The sequence below is a fragment of the Balearica regulorum genome, chromosome 3 (genome assembly GCF_011004875.1).
Source record: "Balearica regulorum gibbericeps isolate bBalReg1 chromosome 3, bBalReg1.pri, whole genome shotgun sequence".
Classification (NCBI taxonomy): domain Eukaryota; kingdom Metazoa; phylum Chordata; class Aves; order Gruiformes; family Gruidae; genus Balearica; species Balearica regulorum.
The window spans coordinates 96272846-96295457 of record NC_046186.1 but is presented as its reverse complement, the minus strand read 5'-3'; the positions used below and the strand labels follow the sequence as shown (position 1 = coordinate 96295457).

At 41.9% G+C, this 22612-nt stretch overlaps 1 protein-coding gene across 2 annotated transcripts in view; it reads left to right on the top strand.

The window, feature by feature from the left end:
* The window catches only part of SOCS5 (suppressor of cytokine signaling 5), a 97975-nt gene that overhangs the window by 12740 nt on the left and 62623 nt on the right, over nucleotides 1-22612 (top strand). Inside the window, exons 1-2 of one of the 2 annotated variants that reach the window (XM_075749072.1) lie at nucleotides 20044-20248; nucleotides 20619-20789. The gene's annotated coding sequence lies outside the window, so the exon portion shown is untranslated. Of the gene's footprint in view, nucleotides 1-20043; nucleotides 20249-20618; nucleotides 20790-22612 lie in introns of those variants that run through there. The other variant, XM_075749070.1, reaches the window with a different exon arrangement.

Genomic DNA, 22612 nt, shown 5'->3' with positions numbered 1-22612 from the left:
CTTGGGATGGAGATGGAGTTTCACCTATGTACCTTGTAGCTGTTTCTTGGAGGTCTTTCCAGTTCTTCAAGTTGGGAGACACTGCAGAACTATCTGACAGGTTTTTTTCATGGCTCAGAGGAGGCACAGCACTACCACAGTATCAAGACTTCAGTCCAAGCTGTGAATCTGTCCCTTTGAGTGGTTCACCATCACACAGTCTCAGTTCTGAAAATGAGATTTGCCTCTTGCACCTTAACTATAGTATTTCACAGATTTGGTTGTCTGTATACATCCAGTTACCTTGCAAGCTTTTGTAGTTGTCCTAGTTTTGGCTGAGATAGACCACCACAAAAGGACTGTGGGGGGTTGACCCTGGCTAGGGGCCAGGTGCCCGCCAAAGCTCCTTTGTCATGCCCCTCTTCAGCTGGACAGGGAAGACAAAATATAGTAAGAGGCTTGTGGGTTGAGATAAAGACAGGGAGATTGTTTACCAGTTACCATCATGGGCAAAACAGCCTCAACTGGGGAAAATGAATTTAATTTATTACCAATCAAATCAGAGTTGAGTGATAAGAAATAAACCCAAATCTTAAAACCACCTCCTCTCACCCCTCCCTTCTTCCCAGGCTCAACTTCACTCTCGAATTCTCTCCCTCCTCCCCACGAGCAGCACAGGGGGACGGGTAATGGGGGTTGTGAGGTCAGTTCATCACACGTTGTCTCTGCTGCTCCTTCCTCCTCAGGGGAAGGACTCCTCACACTCTTCCCCTGCTCCAATGTGGGGTCCCTCCCATGGGACACAGTCCTCCACCAACTTCTCCAACATGAGTCCTTCCCATGGGCTGCAGTCCTTCACCAACTGCTCCAGCGTGGGTCCCTTCCATGGGGTGCAGACCTTCAGGAATAGACTGCTCCAGTGTGGGTCCCCCAGAGAGTCACAAGTCCTGCCAGCAAACCTGCTCCAGCATGGGCTTCTCTCTCCATGGGGCCACAGGTCCTGCCAGGAGCCTGCTCCAGTGGGGGCTTCCCACAGGGTCACAGCCTCCTTTGGGTGCATTCCCCTGCTCCGGTTTGGGGTCCTCCATGGGCTGCAGGTGGATATCTGTTCCACCATCATCCTCCATGGGCTGCAAGGGGACAGCCTGCCTCGCCATAGTCTTCCCCACGGGCTGCAGGGGAATCTGCTCCAGTGCCTGGAGCACCTTCTGCCCCTCCTTAAATGACTTTGGTGTCTGCAGAGTTGTTCCTCACATATTCTCACTCTTCTCTCTGGCTGCAAAAAACTGCTCCTAGTTTGTTTTTTTTTTTCCTTCTTAACTATGTTACCCCAGAGGCGCTACCACTGTGGCTGATGGGCTCGGGCTTGGCCAGTGGCAGATCTGTCTTGGAGCCGGCTGGCATTGGCTCTGTCAGACACAGGGGAAGCTTCTAGCAGCTTCTCACAGAAGCCACCCCTGTAGCTCCTCCCACTACCAAAACTTTGCCATGCAAACCCAATATAATAGTGCAACCACTTTCTTCATAAGTATCTGATGCATACCTGTAAAAAGAAAGGGTATAAATGCTGAATTACTTTTAGGAGTGATCCTAGAAGGAAAGGTGAAGTCTAAATAAAGTAAGGACTGAAGAGGTTTTCTGTGCCAAGTCTACAGGGCTGCCCATTGTCACAGCAGTATAGGCATGTATCAGAAACTGTAAACACTGAGCTCTTGAGCTGTGGTCTTCAAGCCTGCATGTCTTCCTATTAATACCGATAGGAAATTCAATACTGCATCTGAAATTCTCAAAAGGTCATTAGTAAGTCAGACACAAAAAGCATGGTAGTTGTAGAGGTAAACAGTGCGCATGTAGAGGTGCTTTACAGCTGAGATGCTAACAAGCTGAGCAACTCAGTTTCTACCAGTTTCAGAATAAACTCAGGTTCCTCCAGTTTCAGAATAAAATTATGTTTAACATTGTGAAGGATGGGATGCCCAGGAACAATCATTCAGTTCATGAAGATAAGGTGACATTTAAAAAGGAAATTTTGTTTTGACAAGCCTTTTTATTCCTATAGCTAGGAATTTAACCTGATTTTATTCAGCTAATAAAACACTACTTTAATATTCTGAATGTTTGTATCATATTTGAATTCCAATTTGCACCTAAACATAGCTTAATGTTAATCAGGAATCAAAAAGAAATCAACCATAAGAAATATCAGCTACCTTTTTCTAGCAGCATAAAATATAAACATTAGAAATCTGAATAAATCTATGTCATATTAAATAAGTGCTTGTGTATGTAGAGAATGTGTCTTACTGATTAGCAAAAAGAAGACCCAATTTAATGTAGAGGCTATATTCTGCTGCAAATGAATGCTAGATTACTAATCAATGAGAAACTAACTTTTTTCCAGGAAGTAACAAAAACATGGGAATGGAAAATGATAAACTATTCAAGTCAGGAATTACCATTTGCCGAATTAAATTATAATTAAAACAGTGATTCAAATTATTAATCGGTCTACTTTGAGGCACGGTTTATGCATGTCTGGATCACAAGTAGGATTTTTGGTAAGGAGGAAAGCAGGCATGTATATTTTTGAGCATTCCAAATGATTCAAGCTGCCAGGGGTTCACATGGAGCAAGTACTGGGGCCATAGAGAAAGCTTTAGCTAAGCAGCATGTGTATAGACAAAGTGTATGGCTGAAGGAAAAAAAAGTTCTACTGGAAAGAAAAAAAATAATCTGGTTTGTTTAAATGTCATTCTAGCAAATAAATGCAGTGGGAGTTTCACTTGTGGAAGGATCTCAAGATTAAGCCAGTGAATGTAAAATTTGGGTTAAGTTTGCATACTGCTCAACTTTGGGTAGAGATACTTCCGTGGTGTAGCTTGCATAGTGTTTACATGAGCAACACTCTTGCTATAGTCATTCACTTTGGTGGGAATTATGAATTCCTATAGGAAAGCAGCAGCTTCACCCTTTACTAGGCCCTCAGCTTTCAGCTACCTAGCTACAGAAATAAATGTAACTCTTATCACTTTTGGTGGATATCTAGAGTGACCAGCTCTGGACTGCTTTATGCCACAGATACAACTACTTTCACATTTCATGCCTCTCAAACTACCTTCTTAAGAAACTACTGTTTTACATATCCCTTTAAGGATGAGTATTTGCTATTGTGGTTTACCTTCTTGGCATAAAGAACGCACAGCATTTTTGCCTTTATTCTCTTTTACTATTATCTCCTGTTTTATTTCATTTTATTCAACACAACATCTAAGACTCTGAAAAACAGATCTTTTCCATAAAACAGCTGGACAATAACTAACTTAGAAAAGAAGGGTAGTAATTGGTTCTTATAAAGGGAGAAGCTGTCAATATCATTGATGGTCATCATCTCATCATGACCTTCATCAAGACAGCATCACTAAGTGTACCCGAATGGACAGAGATGAGCTTTTACTGGAAAGGAAATATCCGAAGGGATTTACAGTTGTAATGCAACAAATAAGCTGTACAGCCCAAAGATCCAAAGAGAAATTTGCCAAATGGGAAATGCAAGTATACATTCCGACCCTTGAAAATGGTTTTAATGAAGAAACCTGCAGTTAACCTCTGGGGTTACTCTGAAGACTCAGTAGTTCTAAGTGGAGGTGGGGCTTTGCATCCAGACCTGCCCTTTCCTTTTTCCGTGCATTCAAGAAGGTAAGGATTCTGCTCTAGGTTCAAATCTGTGACTGAGGTACATTTCCAGTCTTGAACTGTTCACCTGGATCTGAATGTTGCTGAGATTTCACCGAGTTTGAGTTCTGACCAATTTCAGTCCTCATCACAATGTAATAAATTTCTAGGATTGAGCTTGATTTGTTTAACTGTGTGTTTTACTGATTGCAAATCAAGGCACAGTGACATGCCCTTCTAAATGTGAAGTCTTACAATACTTGTAAGGTCATTTTTCAATATTTTGACAAATGACATGGATTTGTTATACAGGAAAAAATCAAATAAACTCTGAAAAATCAAAGTAGAATCCCAAGTTTACAAATAGTGAGTGTGCTGAGATGAGGGGATGAGAAAATAGGTCTCCCATGCACAATGCAGCAGTAGAGGAACCTCTTCCCAAACATATGAATTACAATGAGAGCAAAATCAAGTTGACACACAGAAGCCATGATCCCTGAATGAAATGTGAGTCGCAGCAAAAGCACTGGATAAATCATTATTTTCAGTTTCACAAATAAAAGGCTGCAGCCCAGCAAGCAGTGATAAAAAAGAGTAAGTATTTATTTGAGAGGAAGGAAGTTTTCCAGTATTGGAGAAATTGAGCAGAAGAAGATGTAATTCATTGAAGGAGATTTTTTGAGTAAAGCAATTTTCACATTTTCCATAATGTACCTTTCTTTTGTACATACTTCTTCCCTGCAGCTTATCTCGCATTTTCTTGATTCAAATAGTTCCCTTAAGTCATCACTGCAGTACTGCCTAAAAACTGTCTTTGCCAATTATTAACAATGTTAGAGTACTATCATAGCCTTAAGATGGCCAAAGAGCTGAGCTGCTTGCCACAGGGAAAACCAGAGGTAAATGCCAGATGAACTTAGCAAAAGAAGGAGAAAGCACAGTCAGGCTAAGTACAAAGGATGAGGTCTGTAAATCTCTCATCACACACTAAATGTTCATTCTTAGAATGAAGGATAAACAAAATTGTGTATGTTGGTGTTCTTATTTTCGTTTCATTAATGACAAATATGTTTGTAACTACTTGCTGATTCTTCTCTTTCCATGGAGATAGCTTTTTTAGTTGGTCTTTAAATACTGACTCATAAAGGACCCCTACTAAAAGGCTTATCCTTGGCATACTTTCAACAAAAGAAATAATGGGAGGACTTTCCTACCTACTGCTATGTGAATATCCAGAATTAAAAAAATAAAAATAGCAATGGTTGAACTAATGTGTGCAATGGATTTCCAAAGGAAAATGAAGATTTTAAAGCATACAAATATAATCTGTGGGAGTAAAGTTCAGATTATTTATCATCAATATTATTAAAAATGTAGAAAAGGAAATAAAAGCCCTGGGCAGTTTTGGAAGCAGGACCTTTTAGAAAAGAAACATTTTTTTTCCATTAAAAAGATTCTTTACACGTCTGATGTGGCAGACCCATGAATTAAAATAGGCCATTATAGCAAGAGGATATCTCATTAAGTAAAAATGATTTCTCAAGATGTAGGAATATGGTGCTGTTCAGAAAAGAGGAAACCAGCCAGCCCCTGGCTGCCTCCCTTGTATCAGGAATGGCTGGTTTTCCTGGTCTTGGGAAGCACGTGCTAAAATCTTACAGCTCAGACCTGTAGGGCGTATTTCATGCACTGCGGGAGACAATGGGCAGAGAAGGTCCTGAAGAGGTTCATAGCTAGGAAATGACAATTACTGCCCAGGGGCTGTCCTGCCCTCTCACAGGATGGGGTTATAACTGGTCTGGATGTCTTGCTGAGCCCTACAGTGTCGCCAAGGTGGTGGCACCAGCAGCCCCAGATGGCTCACTCCTTTTTGAATCAGACATTAAAACTGACACAAGAGGAGGCTCTGGGAACCCTCCTCCACAGCCTTGCTAGAACAGAACGTCCTTAGGTTTAGGACCTTCCGACAGGGAAAAGGACCTCTGTTTACAGCAACTCAACTAGCAAGAGAACAGGTAGACAAGAATCATATTATCACAACTTTCTCCTAGTTGACTGGTATTGAAATTTATCTCTTTTGGGGAAAGGCTGTCTTTACCCAACTCTCAAAACTTTCCATCAGAAGGTGCAGACCTTACCGAGTGAATGGCTATATTTATTTGCAGCAGTTTGAGCCAGGAAAATCTAAACACCCCTGATCTCAACAGCTAATTTCCCATTACAGATAACATGTTCTTCCCATACTGTCTAGGATGGAGAAATTAAGAAGAGGGAAATGTAGAGGAGTAATACTCAACCACCAGTGGGAAAGCAAAAAGAGCAGTGTGGTGCTAGCCAGACAGGCTTGCCTGCAGCTGGGAAAGGGCTGTGCTACCCCATATCCTGGGGCATCCCTGCCTCCCCCAGTCATCCCCCAGCCTGCTAGTGAGATTGTGGGGGCTGTCAGCCCAATATAGCACAGCATGAGCTGGTATGGCATGACCTGTCACAGCTGGCTATGGCCTATCCTGGTTTGGGACATGCCAGCACAGCATGGCATGGCACAGTCCGGTATGGCATGAGCTGGGCCATTATGGCGCAGCACAGCATGGCTCAGTGTGGCATGGCACAGCTGCCTGCCCCTCAGCTCAGCTGCATGCTGTCTGGCACCCACAGACCCCATGTTTCCTTGGTATGGTCCTGGCCCAGCTCTCCCTCCCTGCATGCTGCATCCAACTGAAGCTGCCTTTGAGCGATGCTAAACAGCCTGTTTTTCTTAGTCTTGCTTCATGTATCTTGCACTCCAACCATCCAGGCTTCCCCTAATGACACATTGGCACTTTAACCCATGCTATTATGAAATCAGTCTTGTACTGTGTTTGGAAAATGTTCATTACAAAGAAAATTCTAAAGCTAGCAGAACTGGTGTTGGGCTCCCAGTACCAGCGTGAGCTGTGCACGCAGCATTAAGCAAAAAGCAGGTTTGCCCTGCTTGGTATGCAGAAGGAACCTGTGAGGCTCTGTACTGGCCAAATCAGAACAAGGTAAAATCTGTTCATATCTATCAATTTGAGACAACATCTTTATGTATAGTAGTGGCTGTTCTGGATCAAACAGTAGATAATCTGCAATTATTCCCAGATTTTGCCATTCACCTGAAGTATGACATTACTGATTTTCCTTTTACTCAAGCAATTAGCTGAAATTAATCTGTGAACCATTGGCAATCATCTCATAGATATCTGCAAGGTCTGGTCTGCATTCAGCTCCAAAGGGAAGTCAGAAATGATAGACTCATCAGCCTAGCTTCATGCCCTGGAGAGTTTTGGCATAAAACGCTGAAGAATGACTATGTGAGAGCTGAGATAAGGCACTGATAAGTGTCCACCCACAACAACCCCCCCACTCCCCTGCCTCAATCTGTCATTAGACGAACAAGTCTAATTTTCTTCTTTAAGAGGATAACTAGCCTAGCAAGGAAGGGAGAAATTGTAGATGTATGTATAGAAAATAACCACCTAAGTAGCAGTACAGCAGAAAAGTATGTGGAAGCAAAAGTATTTTACAAACTACAGATGAGTCAACTAAATAGTGTCATTCTGGGCTGAATGAACAGGGCCGTCATATTTTAAACAAGGGAAGTAATCATTCTACTCTACTTGATCCTTTCAAAGACTCGGTTGGAAGACTTTGTCCTCATAGCAGATTTTAGAAAACACAACTTAGAGCAAAGACTAAGGAATTAGTTTGTTCACTTGAAAACCAGAAGGTTACAGGTAGAGATTTTAACAATTTTCCAATGCATGTATGGATGTTACGAAATGTAGTGCTCAGCTGTTCTTCATCCTTACAACAGTAGCATATTTCATAAGGTAAACATATATCCTAGAATCATAGAATTGTTTGGGTTGGAAGGGACCTTAAAGATCATCTAGTTCCAACCACCCTGCCATGGGCAGGGACACCCTCCACAAGACCAGGCTGCCCAAAGCCCCATCCAGCCTGGCCTTGAACACTTCCAGGGAAGGAGCATCCACAGCTTCTCTGGGCAACCTGTTCCAGTGCCTCACCATCCTCATAGTGAGGATTTTCTTCCTTACATCTAATCTAAATCTCCCCTCTTTCAGCTTAAGACCATTACTCCATGTCCTATCACTATGTGCCCTTGTAAACAGTCCCTCTCCAGCTTTCTTGTAGGCCCCCTTTAGGTACTGGAAGGTCTCCCCGGAGCCTTCTTTTCTCCAGGCTGAACAACCCCAGCTCTCTCAGCCTGTCCTCATAGGAGAGGTGCTCCAGCCCTCTGATCAGCTTCGTGGCCCTCCTCTGGACTCTCTCCAACAGCTCCATGTCTCTCCTGTACTGGGGCCCCCAGAGCTGGATGCAGTACTCCAGGTGGGGTCTCACCAGAGCAGAGTAGAGGGGCAGGATCACCTCCCTCGACCTGCTGGTCACACCTCTTTTGATGCAGCCCGGGACACGGTTGGCTTTCTGGGCTGCAAGTGCACATTGCCAGGTCATGTTGAGCTTCTCATCAACCAGCACCTCCAAGACCTTCTCCTCAGGGCTGCTCTCAATCTGATATATCTTCCTTGCTGCAAATAAGGCTGATTTATTTTCATCATTTAATTACATAAAGTGCTAAAATAGGTAATATAGGGATGCTGTATAGTTGCCTTCATTGCAGCTTTTCAAGAAAATGGACAAATACCTTTGTGCAGATCACAAAAGCTAATGTCTTGACAAGTAATACACTGGAAAAGATAAGGTAAATATACCTAGGATGCTTATCTAGGTAAGATATATATTTATGTTTATTTGTTTATATTTTCTGGTATGGATGTATATAGATACAGATCTTCTCTATATTATACTATCATAATTTGTATACTTTTTTTTTTTTGGCATATGATGCTTTATCATCATTTAGCTAACATAATACTATTAACAATATTTTTGCAAAAGTCTAGTTTTAATTTGTTGGCATGCTATTGAAAGTAAAATTGTTCTAATTGTCCCAAAGTTTCCCTACAGCCTTTGATCCACCCATGATTAAAGCTGGGTACAGAAAATTTTCCTGTCTCATAAAAGAGAGAACACTGTAACACAAATAGTGTTATTCCACAGTGTGGCACTTCCACCAGCTTTCACAGTTGTTCATAAAGAGCAAAGCCAAAACCCTAACCAGCTAACCATGAGCACCCTTAGTCGTACAGGAAGGTCCTCCTACAGGAGGAACCCTTCCCAACACCCAAACAGCTTCCTGCACTCACACGGGCTGAAGGGTACTTGGGTGGGAATGCTGGCTTTACTTTCCTCAGATCAGCATATTGAAGCTCCCTGTACTGTATTTTGAAAGAGTCTTGTTGCCACCTCTAGCTAGGCTTCACCTTATGAATAAAAAGGTAGAGCAGAGCACTTGGAAAGACAGATGGGGAGAACCTACCAGCCTACAAGGAGAAGAGCAATCCATCAAGAACTCATGTCTAGCTGTTACTTAACAGCATATTACTTTAAGCATGGCCTACTAGGCTTGCTAACCTGGGGATTTTTGCCTTATGAATCTGGATTACCAGATGCTGGTTTGTTTTAGAAAAGTTTTCTTGCTTATCTTTTACTATTTCTGCTAAATCCCCATTTTAGTGCAGGCTTAGGTCACAAAATTAGGCAGAAAGGAGTTGCGAAAGTCACACGAAGAGATCATTGGATACTTGCAGAAGCTGTATAAAGTCCTGGGCCTATACAAAACCGGTTGACACAAACCCTGCCACTCTTAAAGGCATGTGGAGCCTCGAGACTGAACGTGGAGAAGCCTCATTCAAGAGGTGGAAGCTGCTCTGATAGGCAAATCTCTACCTCTGTGCAGAAACCCAGCTAAGACCAGAGCCTGTGCTTAGAGTTGCAGACTGTCTGGTCAATTGGAAAGGAAGTTTTGCCTGTTCAGAAAGCTGGGATGCATCTGAGTAAATCTAGATGTCAACATCTAAATGTCAAAATCTATATGTCAACAGGGGTATACACAGGAGATGTCTAACCTCTAACTGCTGCACTACTGTCTTTTTCCCTTTTTCTTTGTAGTGATTATGGTGGGTTGACGCTGGCTGGAGGCCAGGTGTCCACCAAAGCTGTTCTATCACTGCCCTCCTCACCTGCACAGGGGAGAGAAAATATAACGAGAGGCTCATGGGTTGAGATAAGGACAGGGACAGATCATTCACCAGTTTCCATCATGGGCAAAACAGACTCAACTTGGGAAAATTAATTTATTTTATTGCCAATCAAACCAGAGTCGAGTAATAAGAAATAAAACCAAATCTTACAACACCTTCCCCCCCCCACTCCTCCTTTCTTCCCGGGCTCAACTGTACTCCCAAATTCTCTCCCTCCTCCCCATGAGTGGCACAGGGGGACAGGGAATAGGGGTTGTGAGGTCAGTTCATCACACGTTGTCTCTGCCACTCCTTCCTCCTCTCACTCTTCCCCTGCTCCAGCGCAGGTCTCTCCCACAGGGTGCAGACCTTCAGGAATAGACTGCTCCAGCATGGGTCCCTCCAATGGGGTCACAAGTCCTGCCAGCAAACCTGCTCCAGCGTGGGCTTCTCTCTCCATGGGGCCACAGGTCCTGCCAGGAGCCTGCTCCAGTGGGGGCTTCCCATGGGGTCACAGCCTCCTTCAGGTGCGTTCCCCTGCTCCGGTCTGGGGTCCTCCATGGGCTGCAGGTGGATATCTGTTCCACCATCATCCTCCATGGGCTGCAAGGGGACAGCCTGCCTCACCATAGTCTTCTCCATGGGCTGCAGGGAATCTCTGCTCCAGTGCCTGGAGCACCTCCTGCCCTTCCTTCTGCACTGACCTGGGGGTCTGCAGAGTTGTTCCTCTCACATCTTCTCTCTTCCGGCTGCTGTTGCACAGCAGATTTTTTTCCCCCTTTCTTAACTATGTTATCCCAGAGGCGCTACCACTGTGGCTGATTGGCTTGGCCTTGGCCAGCAGTGGGTCTGTCTCCAAGCCAGCTGGCATTGGCTCTGTCAGACATGGGGGAAGCTTCTAGCAGCTTCTGACAGAAGCCATCCCTGTAGCACCCCCACTACCAAAACCTTGCCACCCGAACCCAATACAGTGATTCATCACACATGACCTGGAAGTTTGATGTCTGGTCTGAGCTAATCACCTTGTGTTCTCCTTACCATTACTGGAGAGAAAGATCTATTTCCAGACTGTGATTCATCCCATCTTAGATGTGCATCTTACACGTCTTCCTCTGGCATGGCTCCTGCAGGCTGGAAACACACAGTATGAGTGCCCCCCTGTCACTAGGTCTGGAGGTGGCTTTGTGCATGGCCAGTGGCTCAAACTCAGACATCCACTGCAGACTGAAATTAGGATCCTGGAGTTTCAGTGAAATGTTCAAACTGAACTTTTACTCCCTCTGTGAATTTAGCTCACATTCCCTTCTCATTCCCTACCTGGCTTGAGAAATAAAACTAAGTGCCTTTTAGACTGTAGATGGTAGGGAGAGATGTACAGAAAATGAGAGTCAGTCATGCATGGATATTTAGATAGTACTGCCATACTTTATGCATGAGAAGTCATACTGGCAGTGAAATCAGCTGGCAATGGGCTGTAGGAGTGGATTTCTAATACATTGACTGTTACCTCTTCTGAACGTCAGAACTGAAAATATTAATGAAAATCCCCTAATCACAAAAAAGGCTAGGTGCAATAAACAGAAGTTCCTTTTCCTACTAGTGTTGTATCAAGGTTTTCCAGCAAAGATGAGCCTAAAATATTGTATTATGACTTGCAGACTTAGGTGTTAATCAGACAGATAAAGAATAATACATAACACACAAGAAGTTCCTTAAAATTTCATCCATGGTCCCCTGATTTGGTGGGAGAGTCTGCGTGCCTCTCATGGATCAGAATGCACTGGAAATTCACAGGTGATACCACAAATTAATTCCTGTGAAAACAACAAACAGTTTTCTTATGAACAGCAGAGTAGCATAAGATAACTAGGTATGCAGAGCTAATAAAGTTTTCAAACATTTTATGAGCAGTATATTATGTAGTTGCTCTTTCAGTAGTTTCTGTGTTGAAAAAATTTGGGTACAGTGGATGAGCAGCAGATCATACAGAATTAGATGGGGTTGTCAGTAATCATTTTGTACCAGTAACAGAACCTTGCAATTTCAAAGAGCTATTCATATATGCATCAGCATTTGCATGTATAAATGTTTGCCAAAGCTGTATTATATTCTGTATATGACACAGGTTTCCCTCTAGAAAAAAAAATAACTTGATGCGTTTTTAGATATTTTTGCAGAAGGTCTTCTAACATCTCTTCCAGTTTGATTTTATAGAAGGGTCGAGGCAGACTATAGTGTTGTAGTTTAAATAGCATTTTTTAATCCATTTGCATATTAAGTCATGGTAAAATTAATTTTGCTGACATGCTACATGACTTTTCCCCTTTTTAAATTTTGACTTTTTGGACAGCCTCTGGCATGATGGGAGTGCTGACTCTGTTGGGAGACTTTGGGAAATGTCATGGCACAGAGAATAATTATCCAGCACAGTGAGACAGAGGCATTAACAATACTAAGCATTTCAAACTGAATCAGACCTCCAAACTATGGAGCTGATTTTAAAATCATAGCGTTTTGCCACAAATAATTTTGTGAGGAGGGAATTGGCTGCTTTATTTTGGAGCTCTTAGGATTTATGGTTTTCCACCTTACTCTGTAGTCTTAAAAGCAGTTAACTGACTTTTCTCCTTTTGTTTTTTTTCTTTTTTTAAGATGAAAGCTGAGAGTTTCACAGAACTCTGGAAACTTAAATCAACGGATTGCATTTCATGAAATTCATGCAATTGTGAATAGCACAGAGATCCCACCTTCTCTCCAGCTCAATAAAGACCCAGAAAGGGTAAAAACATCTGGTTTTTACATTAGGTTTTCACTTCTGGAATAAATCCTGGAATAAATGTAGTTCTGATGTTCAGCTCTAGCTCAGCTTCCACCGCAGTAAATGAAACAGCTTCTGCTGATTCCAATGAGAGCTGGGGCAGACCCTCATGAGCAATGCTGGTTTTTTTTTTTCACATCTCTGCATTCAGAAAACAGTCCAGTACTTTGCGACAGTTCCTAACTCACTTTAAATATGGGGAACCTAATGGAAGAAAAGAACTTTAATGTCAGATCAAACCAGGCACACAAAAGTGCATCAATCCTTTTAGGTCAATAGGAACTTTCCATTGACTTCACTGGGCATTGAATCAAGCCAGATAAATCAAAGCCTATCCATAAATTTTAAATCTGAATGGAATCTAAATAGAACTGATAGCCTCAAGAGGTCCTAGGTAATAAGCTTCATACATTGCCAAGCCAACATTCAGAGGGCATGCGCACAGCAATACAAAAAATTTAGACAGAGTGCGTTGAAGTGTGTGGGGGAATTGCTGAAAGCATAAGTGAGTAGATTTAAATATAGCAGCAAATCAAACTTAAATTATCAAACATATTTTAGGCTATGTAATGTGTAAAAAATACTAGATGCATCTTTTGACCAGGTTATGGCTGCAAGAAATATTTTTCCAGAAGTCCTATGGAAGTAGTATCTGCAGCTCTGGCTGCAGCCTGTATCAGTACATTCAATCAAAAATGACTCAAAGCAGGACTTGTGTAATGTCAGTAATAGATGTGTCAAATCAGGGCCTGCGAATACTCTACACAAATGACATTTCTTAAGACTGGATTCTGTTAATGACACTACATAGGACTGCATTTGGCAAGCAGTACAGATAAAATGTAGTAATTGTGCACTGGCAGTTTGTCTGCTTTGTCCTGCTGTCACTCAGATATGCCCACAGCTTTCCCCATTTCAGTCCTGACATGCTTTTGTCTTTCTGGTGTCCTTACTTTTGAACAGAGTTACTGGTGATGATAACAATAATGCCATATGGTTCCAGTGCAGATGAGGTCTGAGTGGCCCTAGTCCACCAAAAAAGAGCAAATGGAAACTGCTGCCACCACTAGCTGAGATACAGCTGTGTGAGGGGATAGATGCCAGCATTGCTGCTGTCATTTTGCCAAAATGTCTAAGTACCAATAAAATGTCTACATGTGGCCAGAGAAGATGGAAATGGCATCACTAATTCTGAGGAATTCTTTATAGAAGCAATGAATAATGTTTCAATTTTGAGTCTCTGGTTTTTCTCACATTTCACTTTCTTCAAAGCTTTGTTTTGGACCAGGCTGTTTCTGCTAATCCTTCTTTGTTCAGTGGGATAGCTGGAAGTTTCAGTTAGTTTTGTAAATGTTTATTCGGCTCTACAAGTGTTAATGAAGGTTTTGCAGTGACTCATGAGAGCTCAGACCATGATTCATCTAACCTCTACTGAAAATTCTTTCCAGAGCCAGGTCCCCCAGACTGAAAATGCTTTGTCCTACGCTCTCACGCGCTGTATGCCAGGCTTTGAGATCTGATTCATTCCCTCAGCAGAATCCTTCAGCCGTTTAACTTGAATGGCTTTCAAAATGATAAGATACAATTTAGCTTTTAGTCTTAAAAGTAGTTCTTCATGTAGTATTGCTATCACTTCAGTGTATTCCTACTTATTTCTTCCTGCAATTTATCCTCCAGATTACTATTTCCCTTTTCTTCTTGCCTAGCCATGTCTTGCACTCAGAATATAATGTACTCCGTGACTCATATTCCAGGCAAAATGCCATTCATCCTAATAGAGTGAAACAGAGTATATTTTCCTCCTATTAATTTACCCAAATCTGGTTTTTGTTCAGATCATTTTCTGTACTTTGAAATAAATCTTATTTGTTCCTAACATCTTCTAGCTGAGGATCTCACCACATTTTAAAGTTTAATATATTTTACCTTAAAACTTCATTATGAAGCATGTAAATACTAAAATCTGTTGGGTTTTGGTTTTTGGGTTGGGTTTTTTTTTCAAATGAAAAATTCAGATATAGATAACTTATAAAATTTCTTAATGCTTATAAACTGGTTAGTGAGCTGTGATCTGATTAAATATCTCATTATTCCTTAGCCTGAGCTTAACTCCTACTTACTTGGTATATAAGCAGAGTTTCCTAGGTGAACATGTGTGTAAAACTCACACTTTTGGAGGTAAAAATTCTGGCATGATCTGTATCACATAACAAGTTTAGTTTTAAGTTGGGAAAATTAGGAAACACAGTTCTGACATCCATGGCCATTTTAATGCTTTATAATAGTTCTGTATTGTAGATTGAAAATACTGGTGTGGTCTGTATCACAAAATGGCTTTATTTTTGTAAGCTGCTTAACAAGTCTACAGAATGAGCATCCTCTTTACAGGCTGCTCATAGATGCACCCACCAGTTCATGCCTTTTGAACCTGAACATCAAATTGTGAGCAGTAATTGTTTATCTCAGCCATTCCTGATAGCTTTTGGAGGAGAATTATGATGGATCTATTTCCAACCTCATATTGGGAGTGATATGGTTGACCTGTACATTACATACTATTCAGGCATATCTAGTGGATATGTTGTTATTTTTCCTTTTATCTTGTCTCCTATAAAAAAGGGTTAAATTAAACCCATTTATTTGATGTTTTGCTTGCTAGAGGGGATTTTTTGCTTATTGAGCATTGCAGCAGTTATCATTTAGTTTGCAGATTCCTGGCTTTGGGCTTGAGTTGATGCTGTGTAGGTGGTTTTGTAAGGACACCTAGAAATTGAAGTTAGCCTTTTGAAGCTAATCAGTCTTTGGCACATGATCTACAATTACAATGTTAGGAAATTAGACCCTGTCTGTGAAACAAGTGCTTAAGGCAGGACTGCTCGACGTCAGGGCAACAAGGCTGGATTTGGCCCACAAATGCAGTACTACTCTCCAGCTTGTGCTCATCCTCAGATTGCCTGAATTGTAGTCATGTGTCAGCAGGACTTGCCTATGTACTCAGGACTTCCCTGGATTTCAGGGAGCGGTGTCGCAGCAATTAGCTGCTCAGACAGACATGACTTGAACCTTGAGGTGGCTGATTCGCAGAACAGGGTTTTTATCCAAAGTCCTTATTTCCATTAGATTCCTAATGAATGGGTAATAGATTCATGGCCTGTCACTGGTCCTCTTTTCTTTAAGAATATTTAACCTAACTTGCAAAAGATAACTGTGTCTAAATGAGATTAAAAATGACTGCATCCTAGGAACCTGATCTACGCACGTACTAGAAGAGTGCCAGAGTGCATCCAGTGGGCCTGTGAAGTAATGCTAATCTGCAGAGGAACTGCACATGAGATTATGGATTTATGTTTGGTTCATAAGCAAAGCAAATTCCTGAAATATTTCACTACAAAATGTTTTCCAATTTTTAATGGCAACTGTCTTTGCTAAACCTTCTCACTGAATTTAGTGGAGATTAATCACAGTGATGTGAAATAAGCCCCTTCACTTTAGATTTATAAGTACATTTATGGATTGCATTAGTGCTCTTGGCTCTAGAATCAGATCAGAAGCTGAATGCTCAGCAGACAAGCCACCTTACTCATTGCCAAATCCTTTCCAATGTCACATCTTCACAGGATAGATCTTCCAGCTTTCACCTGTTGTCTGAATATGATCTGCATGCTTTTGTCCTAGATCTATAACTTTATGTTCAATTATATCTTCTGCTTGTGTCCAGTTGACCATGCCACCCAGATTATTCTATATTATTAACCTGTCTTCATTCTTCACAACTCCTGTATCTTTTTTGTATCTCTAAACATCATCCTCAGTTAGGCATAGGTATACTGTTGTTTTCCCTTTGGTATGTTTGTCTGTCCTATGCACCCTCGCACCACAGCTTCTGTATGCAAGTTTGTTGAGGCAGCATAGTTCTGGTAAATGCAAGATGTACAAGCAACAGAGACACAGTGCTTTCTGTTTACTCAGTCTGCTTTATGGTGGGCTACATCACATCATTTCTGTTGCCTGTGGACTGGGCCTCACTCTGTAAGCCTGTAAGCCTACTGGTAAGAAATACCTGTAGTCTCGCATCTATACATTGACATCTATAAGAGGTTCCCTACAACAATCCTTCTCATCGCAGGACCAGGATCTAGCATCTGTACTGACAAATAACTGCAAGAACTGAGCCCCCAAGAGACAGATGATTGCACCCTCTTGCGTATCCTTGGCAGACAGAAAATCCTCTTCCACAGAACTCCAACTGTGTACAAACAGGAAAATCTGGACTGGGAAAAAAGAACAGTGTCAATAACTTGAAACAAGAGAGTATCAGAATAGAAATGCTGATGACCTGTCAAATATTCCTTTTCTTTCTGTCCTTTCTTGCTGGTAATTTAATCACAGTCTTCCTGCAAACTATCAATATCATTATCTCACAGATAATAGTGTCATACAACCTGCCTCAGGAAAGTCTGATACTGGCTTGCAGAATGGCTGCAGATTTTTTCCAAAAATGTTGCTGTAAAGCAGTACACAGTAGATATTATGCATTTCTGATTTAAAGTTATGGTAATTTGTTTCTCATTCCCTAGAGTTTGGTCATATAGAGAGACCAGTAAGACCATCAGATGACCAAATATGAAATTTTCTATTCAAGAAAACACTAAATCTAGAAAAAAAGAAAGATTTTTATCAACTTTGTTATTATGTAGGCACAATACAGTTTGTAGCCATTTCCATTTTTTCATCTTGCAATCAGTGTCCATAGTTAAGTTATAAAATAGGTCATCTAGTTTTTTTATATCTAGCAAGACAAACCAATTTTTTAATCAGAAACACCTTTCTGCGAAGTTTGGCTTCATATGCTAGAGCTTAAGTCAACCTGTAAGTGATAGGTATCAGGCTAAGACTGTGGGCAGAACTCTGGCTATCTGCTTGCCACAGGGCTGTTATAAGTTTCTTTGAAGCACTTTGTACCAGTCACTGTCAGAGAAAAGGTTTTGGACTAGATGAATCTGGACCTGCCCACGCTGGTAACATCCCTGTATTGAAACTTCATTTCTGAATTGCTGTCCTCTCTGTAGACTCCAGCACTAAATTACCTGTGAGTTTACTTGGGTTACTATCATCTTCTACAGAATTTTTTTCTGTCACTTCCTAGGTAATGAGACATTTTAACAGTAGATTTTGAACTAATTCGCAGAACTACACAGAGACCAAACTATGCCAGTATTGCCATTACATGGAACATTTTTGTTTCGTCAGCTTTTCTTTATGTGTGGACCCTTGGCACCATCTAGTGTTTGAAAGTGCAGACCAACTCTAGACCACTGAGCACAAGCACATCACTACAAAGGGGTTTCAGCCGTAATAAAAGCTAGTGGTGCTCTGAACCATCACTTAAGTAATTTCACACAATTACGTTTTTCCAGTTATAAAATACAAATATACCAGACCAGGATATGGAAAAGACTTTCCATGCTCGTGATTTCCAATCCCTTGTCTCTCCCATGATGTTACACTGGAACTAATAGATGAATTCAGTGTCACAAATGGACATCTGTGTGCGCACTAGTGGCAAATGTACAGTACTTTTCACAGAAATAGATATGGTGTTAGATAAATCTTCAAGCATAGCTTGGATGGAGAAAATTATTTTCTGCTCCTGTTCTAGATTAGTGGCAGCTTCTGACCCAACCATAACAGCAGCTGTCTGCATCCCAAATTTAGCTGCTGATTATCCCTCTTTCTAGGGAATGATGTTGACCTTCCAGTTCTTGCATGAAGTTATGCAGAAACAGAACCAAAATTACATGTATATGTACTGTATAATTACATGTGCTACTCTGCAAAAATCTACCAGCAAATCTTTTCTGTCAACAGTTTGCATTTCATGAGTTTGCTACCAAAACATTTGTTTTAGTAAGATCAGTAAAGTGTGTATAGTTTTAGCACAGAATTCTATGGCTTCTAACAAAGCTGAGACAGCATAGTCTCTGATTTCTGGTACCTCGGGACCATTACTTGCATCAACTGAGTGAAAAGATCTGTGTGAAATGTACAGTGTGGTTAGCCAAGTGTGAAAAGGAAAAAATTGCTGTGATAGCAAATTATGCTTCCTTCTACATGCTATGAGAAATGTGGTCAGGCAAAAAAAAATGACATCCCTTTGTCAGTTTATGCCAGGGCGAATGAAAGCCAGGGAGAGGAGATAATTTTAACTGATAGCTTTGTCTTGTTCTTGTGACTCCATGAATGTGACCCAGCTGCTGGTTACTGAGGTATTGCCAGGAATGGCTGGGAAAAGACAATCTGCTATAGATAACTAGAGCTAGAGGCAGAGGATGTGTGGAAGACAGAGAACAGAGAGGATATTCAGCATTTAAACTAAACTTTATGGATTCTCATACATACACTGAATTTGGCTGTGCATGGAACAGATTATGAGTGCTTTCCTGGAAAAGTAATCAGCTGGACTAGAGAGCCTGGCCCATCAATAAGGAAATAATTGTGATTGCCTTTCCATGGCTGTTGAAGAATTGGACACCTGGCCTAAGGCTGTCCTGGTCACTGCTTGTCCTGGTCAATGGAGAGAGGCAGCACATTTGGGAGGTGATTCAAGCCTTGTCTCTAAGACATTTATTTTGGAATGGGGTGAATTCAGAGCTCAGAAAGTAGTTTTTCCTTTCCCAGACTGCAGAGGAGACCAAAAGGGGCTTAGCCATGATGCCAGTTTTAGATGTTAGGTGGGATGAATCTTCTACTAACTTGGAGGAAGAAGCAAGGCAAGAAGACAATACCTGAAGAAAAGCACACCATTAGTGGTGTGAACTCCCTTCTCTGTTCTTTATTGAGCATACTGAGGGTAAAGATAATAGGCATGACAGTCTTGAGACCCATGCCCTGTAAGTATATTAACTGATCTGGATGCACTTGACATCTCTGTTCCCCACTGTCCTCTGCCAGTGGACTCCATTTACATTTGTTTCAGTCTGGTTTTGTTGTATTGAACAATCTGATGAATGCAAGGACCTACTCATAAAACCAGTGACAGAACCAAGGCTTTCTCTGGGACTGATCGCACCCAGGTCTCTGTGCAAACTAACTGACAGCACTTTACTTGAGCTGTGACTAGTTTGGTTGTGGCTGGTGGATACAGGCCCTGAGGCTCTCTTTCCTCACAGCTGTCACAACACGACATGATCTACCCTCATCTGTCCCTCCAAGTCAGCTCAAGACCCTTACGCAGGGCTTGCCACAGTCCTTTCTGCAGACAAGAACCCAGGGTTACATGGGTCACAAGCTGAGCGTGAGTCAGTTACGTGGCAGGATTGCAACACTGGGAAGTGTTCATAAAAGGGCCACACATGAGCCAAATAAGGTCATTTTTAGGGGTCTGTTTGCCACTTGATTTTTCTTCCACAGCTGGAATTGAGAGTCTCGTTCTGGGCACTGTGTTTTAAAAAGAATGAAAAACTAGACAGCTGAGAGAAAAGCAATGGAGATGACAGGCAGTTCAGAAATCCTGAGCTCTGAGAAAGGACAGAAGGAAGTTAGGCTGAAAAAAAATAAAAAAGAGGAAACTGAGGGAATGGGAAATACAGTAGTTTGCTGAGTATGTTTTCAGTTGTCATGAGGTTGATTCAGCTGTTGTGTATGTCCAGTGCAGGTACAAAGTTAAGAACTAATTACCTTAATTTGTAACAAGAGAGATTTGGATTAGCAATTAGAAAAAATTTCTAGTTAGAAGGGCGATGAAATAGCATGAGGGGATACTGCTTGTGGTCATTGTGGAATCACTTTAATTGGAAGCTGTAAAAAATAAGTATCTGTCAGGAATAGCTTGATATATGTCATTCTGTGCTGGTGCTAGGGGATGGAGTAAATGATACCAGGAAATCCCTTCCAGCTATAGATCTCAAAGTCTTGTTAATGCTGTCAAAATTCAGGAAAACCTGTATTTACTTTGCTCAGATAGAGTGACAGATATGTATAAAACCTATCCCATCAACATTATGGCTATTTTTTTTTTAACTTAGAGCCTGCATTCCTTGGCTGCCTCTGGATGTAAATTGCAGTGGAGGCAGGAACCCACTTGTGCTTCACTACAAACCTGTGAGTATCTGTCTTGGACAAGGACTGTGCTGCCTTCCTCCGTGGATTTCTCACTTCCATCCTGGATCACTGCACTCATTGTCATCAGAACAAAGGTAATCTGAGCTAATTCAGAAGTGTGTACCTGTACACTATGTTGTATCATACACAGATGATGGCATGGCATGGGGGTTAAATCAATGTAATGCCTTGTCTTAGAAAAGAGCCAGTAAAAACTAAATGCAGTGAACCTGTTTAAATGTTTGGATCACATATATTTTTAAAGTACAGACCAATATAGAATGTAAGGTCCTGTGAAAGATAGATTCCTCACTGAATTGTGCCACGTAGGGACCACAGGAGCAGGAGTTTACACTTTATTGATGCAAGTGCTTACAAAGTTCTCCAGCTGCCCAGATATCTGAAAGATAATTATTAGTTTTTTCTGTCTGATGCAGAAACAGAAGAGGGGAAGAAAAGTTACTAATGGTGACTATCCTTTGGTAAGAGGAAGAGGCAATGGAGCCTTAAGAATGAAACTTTTTTTATGCTCCCATTTATTTGCTTACACATTATGCCTCAACAGAGAATACGGATATCAGAATGAAGTATTAAAAGAGATCTTGTAACTCACTTCCTGTGCTGGTTTTGGCTGCCATAGAGTTAATTTTCTTCATAGTGGCTACTATAAGGCTATGTTTTGGATTTGTGCTGAAAACAGTGTTGATAACACAGGGATGCTTTTGTTACTGCTGAGCAGTGCTTACACAGAGGCAAGGCCTTTTCTGCTTCTCACACCACCCCACCAGCGAGTAGGCTGGGGGTGCACAAGAAGCTGGGAGGGGACACAGCCGGGACAACTGACCCCAACTGATCAAAGGGATGTTCCATACCTTATGACATCATGCTCAGCATATAAAGCTAGGGGAAGAAGGAGGAACAGGGGGACATTTTGAGTGATGGTGTTTGTCTTCTAAAGTAACTGTTACATGTGATGGATCCCTGCTTTCTTGGAGATGGCTGAACACCTGCCTGCTGATGGGAAGTGGTGAATGAATTCCTTGTCTTGCTTTGCTTGTGTGCACGGCTTTTGCTTTACTTAGGCTGTCTTTATCTCAGCTCATGGTTTTTCTCACTTTTACTCTTTTGATTCTCTCCCCCCCCATCCTGCCATGGGAGGAGGGAGCGAGTGGCTGCATGGTGCTTAGCTGCTGGCTGGGGTTAAACCACAACAGTACTTTTTGGCGCCCAACATGGGGTTCGAAGGGTTCGAGATAATGACAGATTTGTTTGGAATGTGCTAGATCGAATTTATAGCTATTATTGCTGTTTAGCTATTAATTGGCAGGCTCCTGTGCTTGCCATGGGGCTTGCTTCCCTTACCATATATTAGAATCTAGTGCTCGTTAGTGGTTGCTTTTTGCTTTCACTGCTTGCTGTAGTGCTGTGCTGCTTATCATCTAACTATGCTGTGCCTGGGAACATTCTGATAACAGCAATGGTGATGCGCCTGGGCTGGCAGATGGCCAGGGCATCACTGCTGTTTCTGTGCTGCTGTACTGGACAGGCTGGAACCCCAGTGTGAACTTGAGTCAATGGGAGTGTGACCTGTGGATGAGTCCACGTGGGAGCAGGACACCCCAAAGTGTCTGTGGCCACAAATAAGTCCACACCAGAGCAGGTACATCTTGAAGCGTCTGTGGTTGTGGTTATGCCCGTGCTGCAGCAGGTATACCTCTGAAGGGACTGTGGTCCAAGGATAAGTATACATTGGAGAAGGTACACCTCGAAGCATCTGTGGCTGTGGGTAAGTCCATGCTGCAGCAGGTACACCTTGAACCATCAGTGGCTGTGCATGAGGTCATGCTGGAGCACCTCAAATCATGTGGTCATGGATAATCCCATGACAGAGCAGGTTTACTTCTGAAGGGACTGTGGC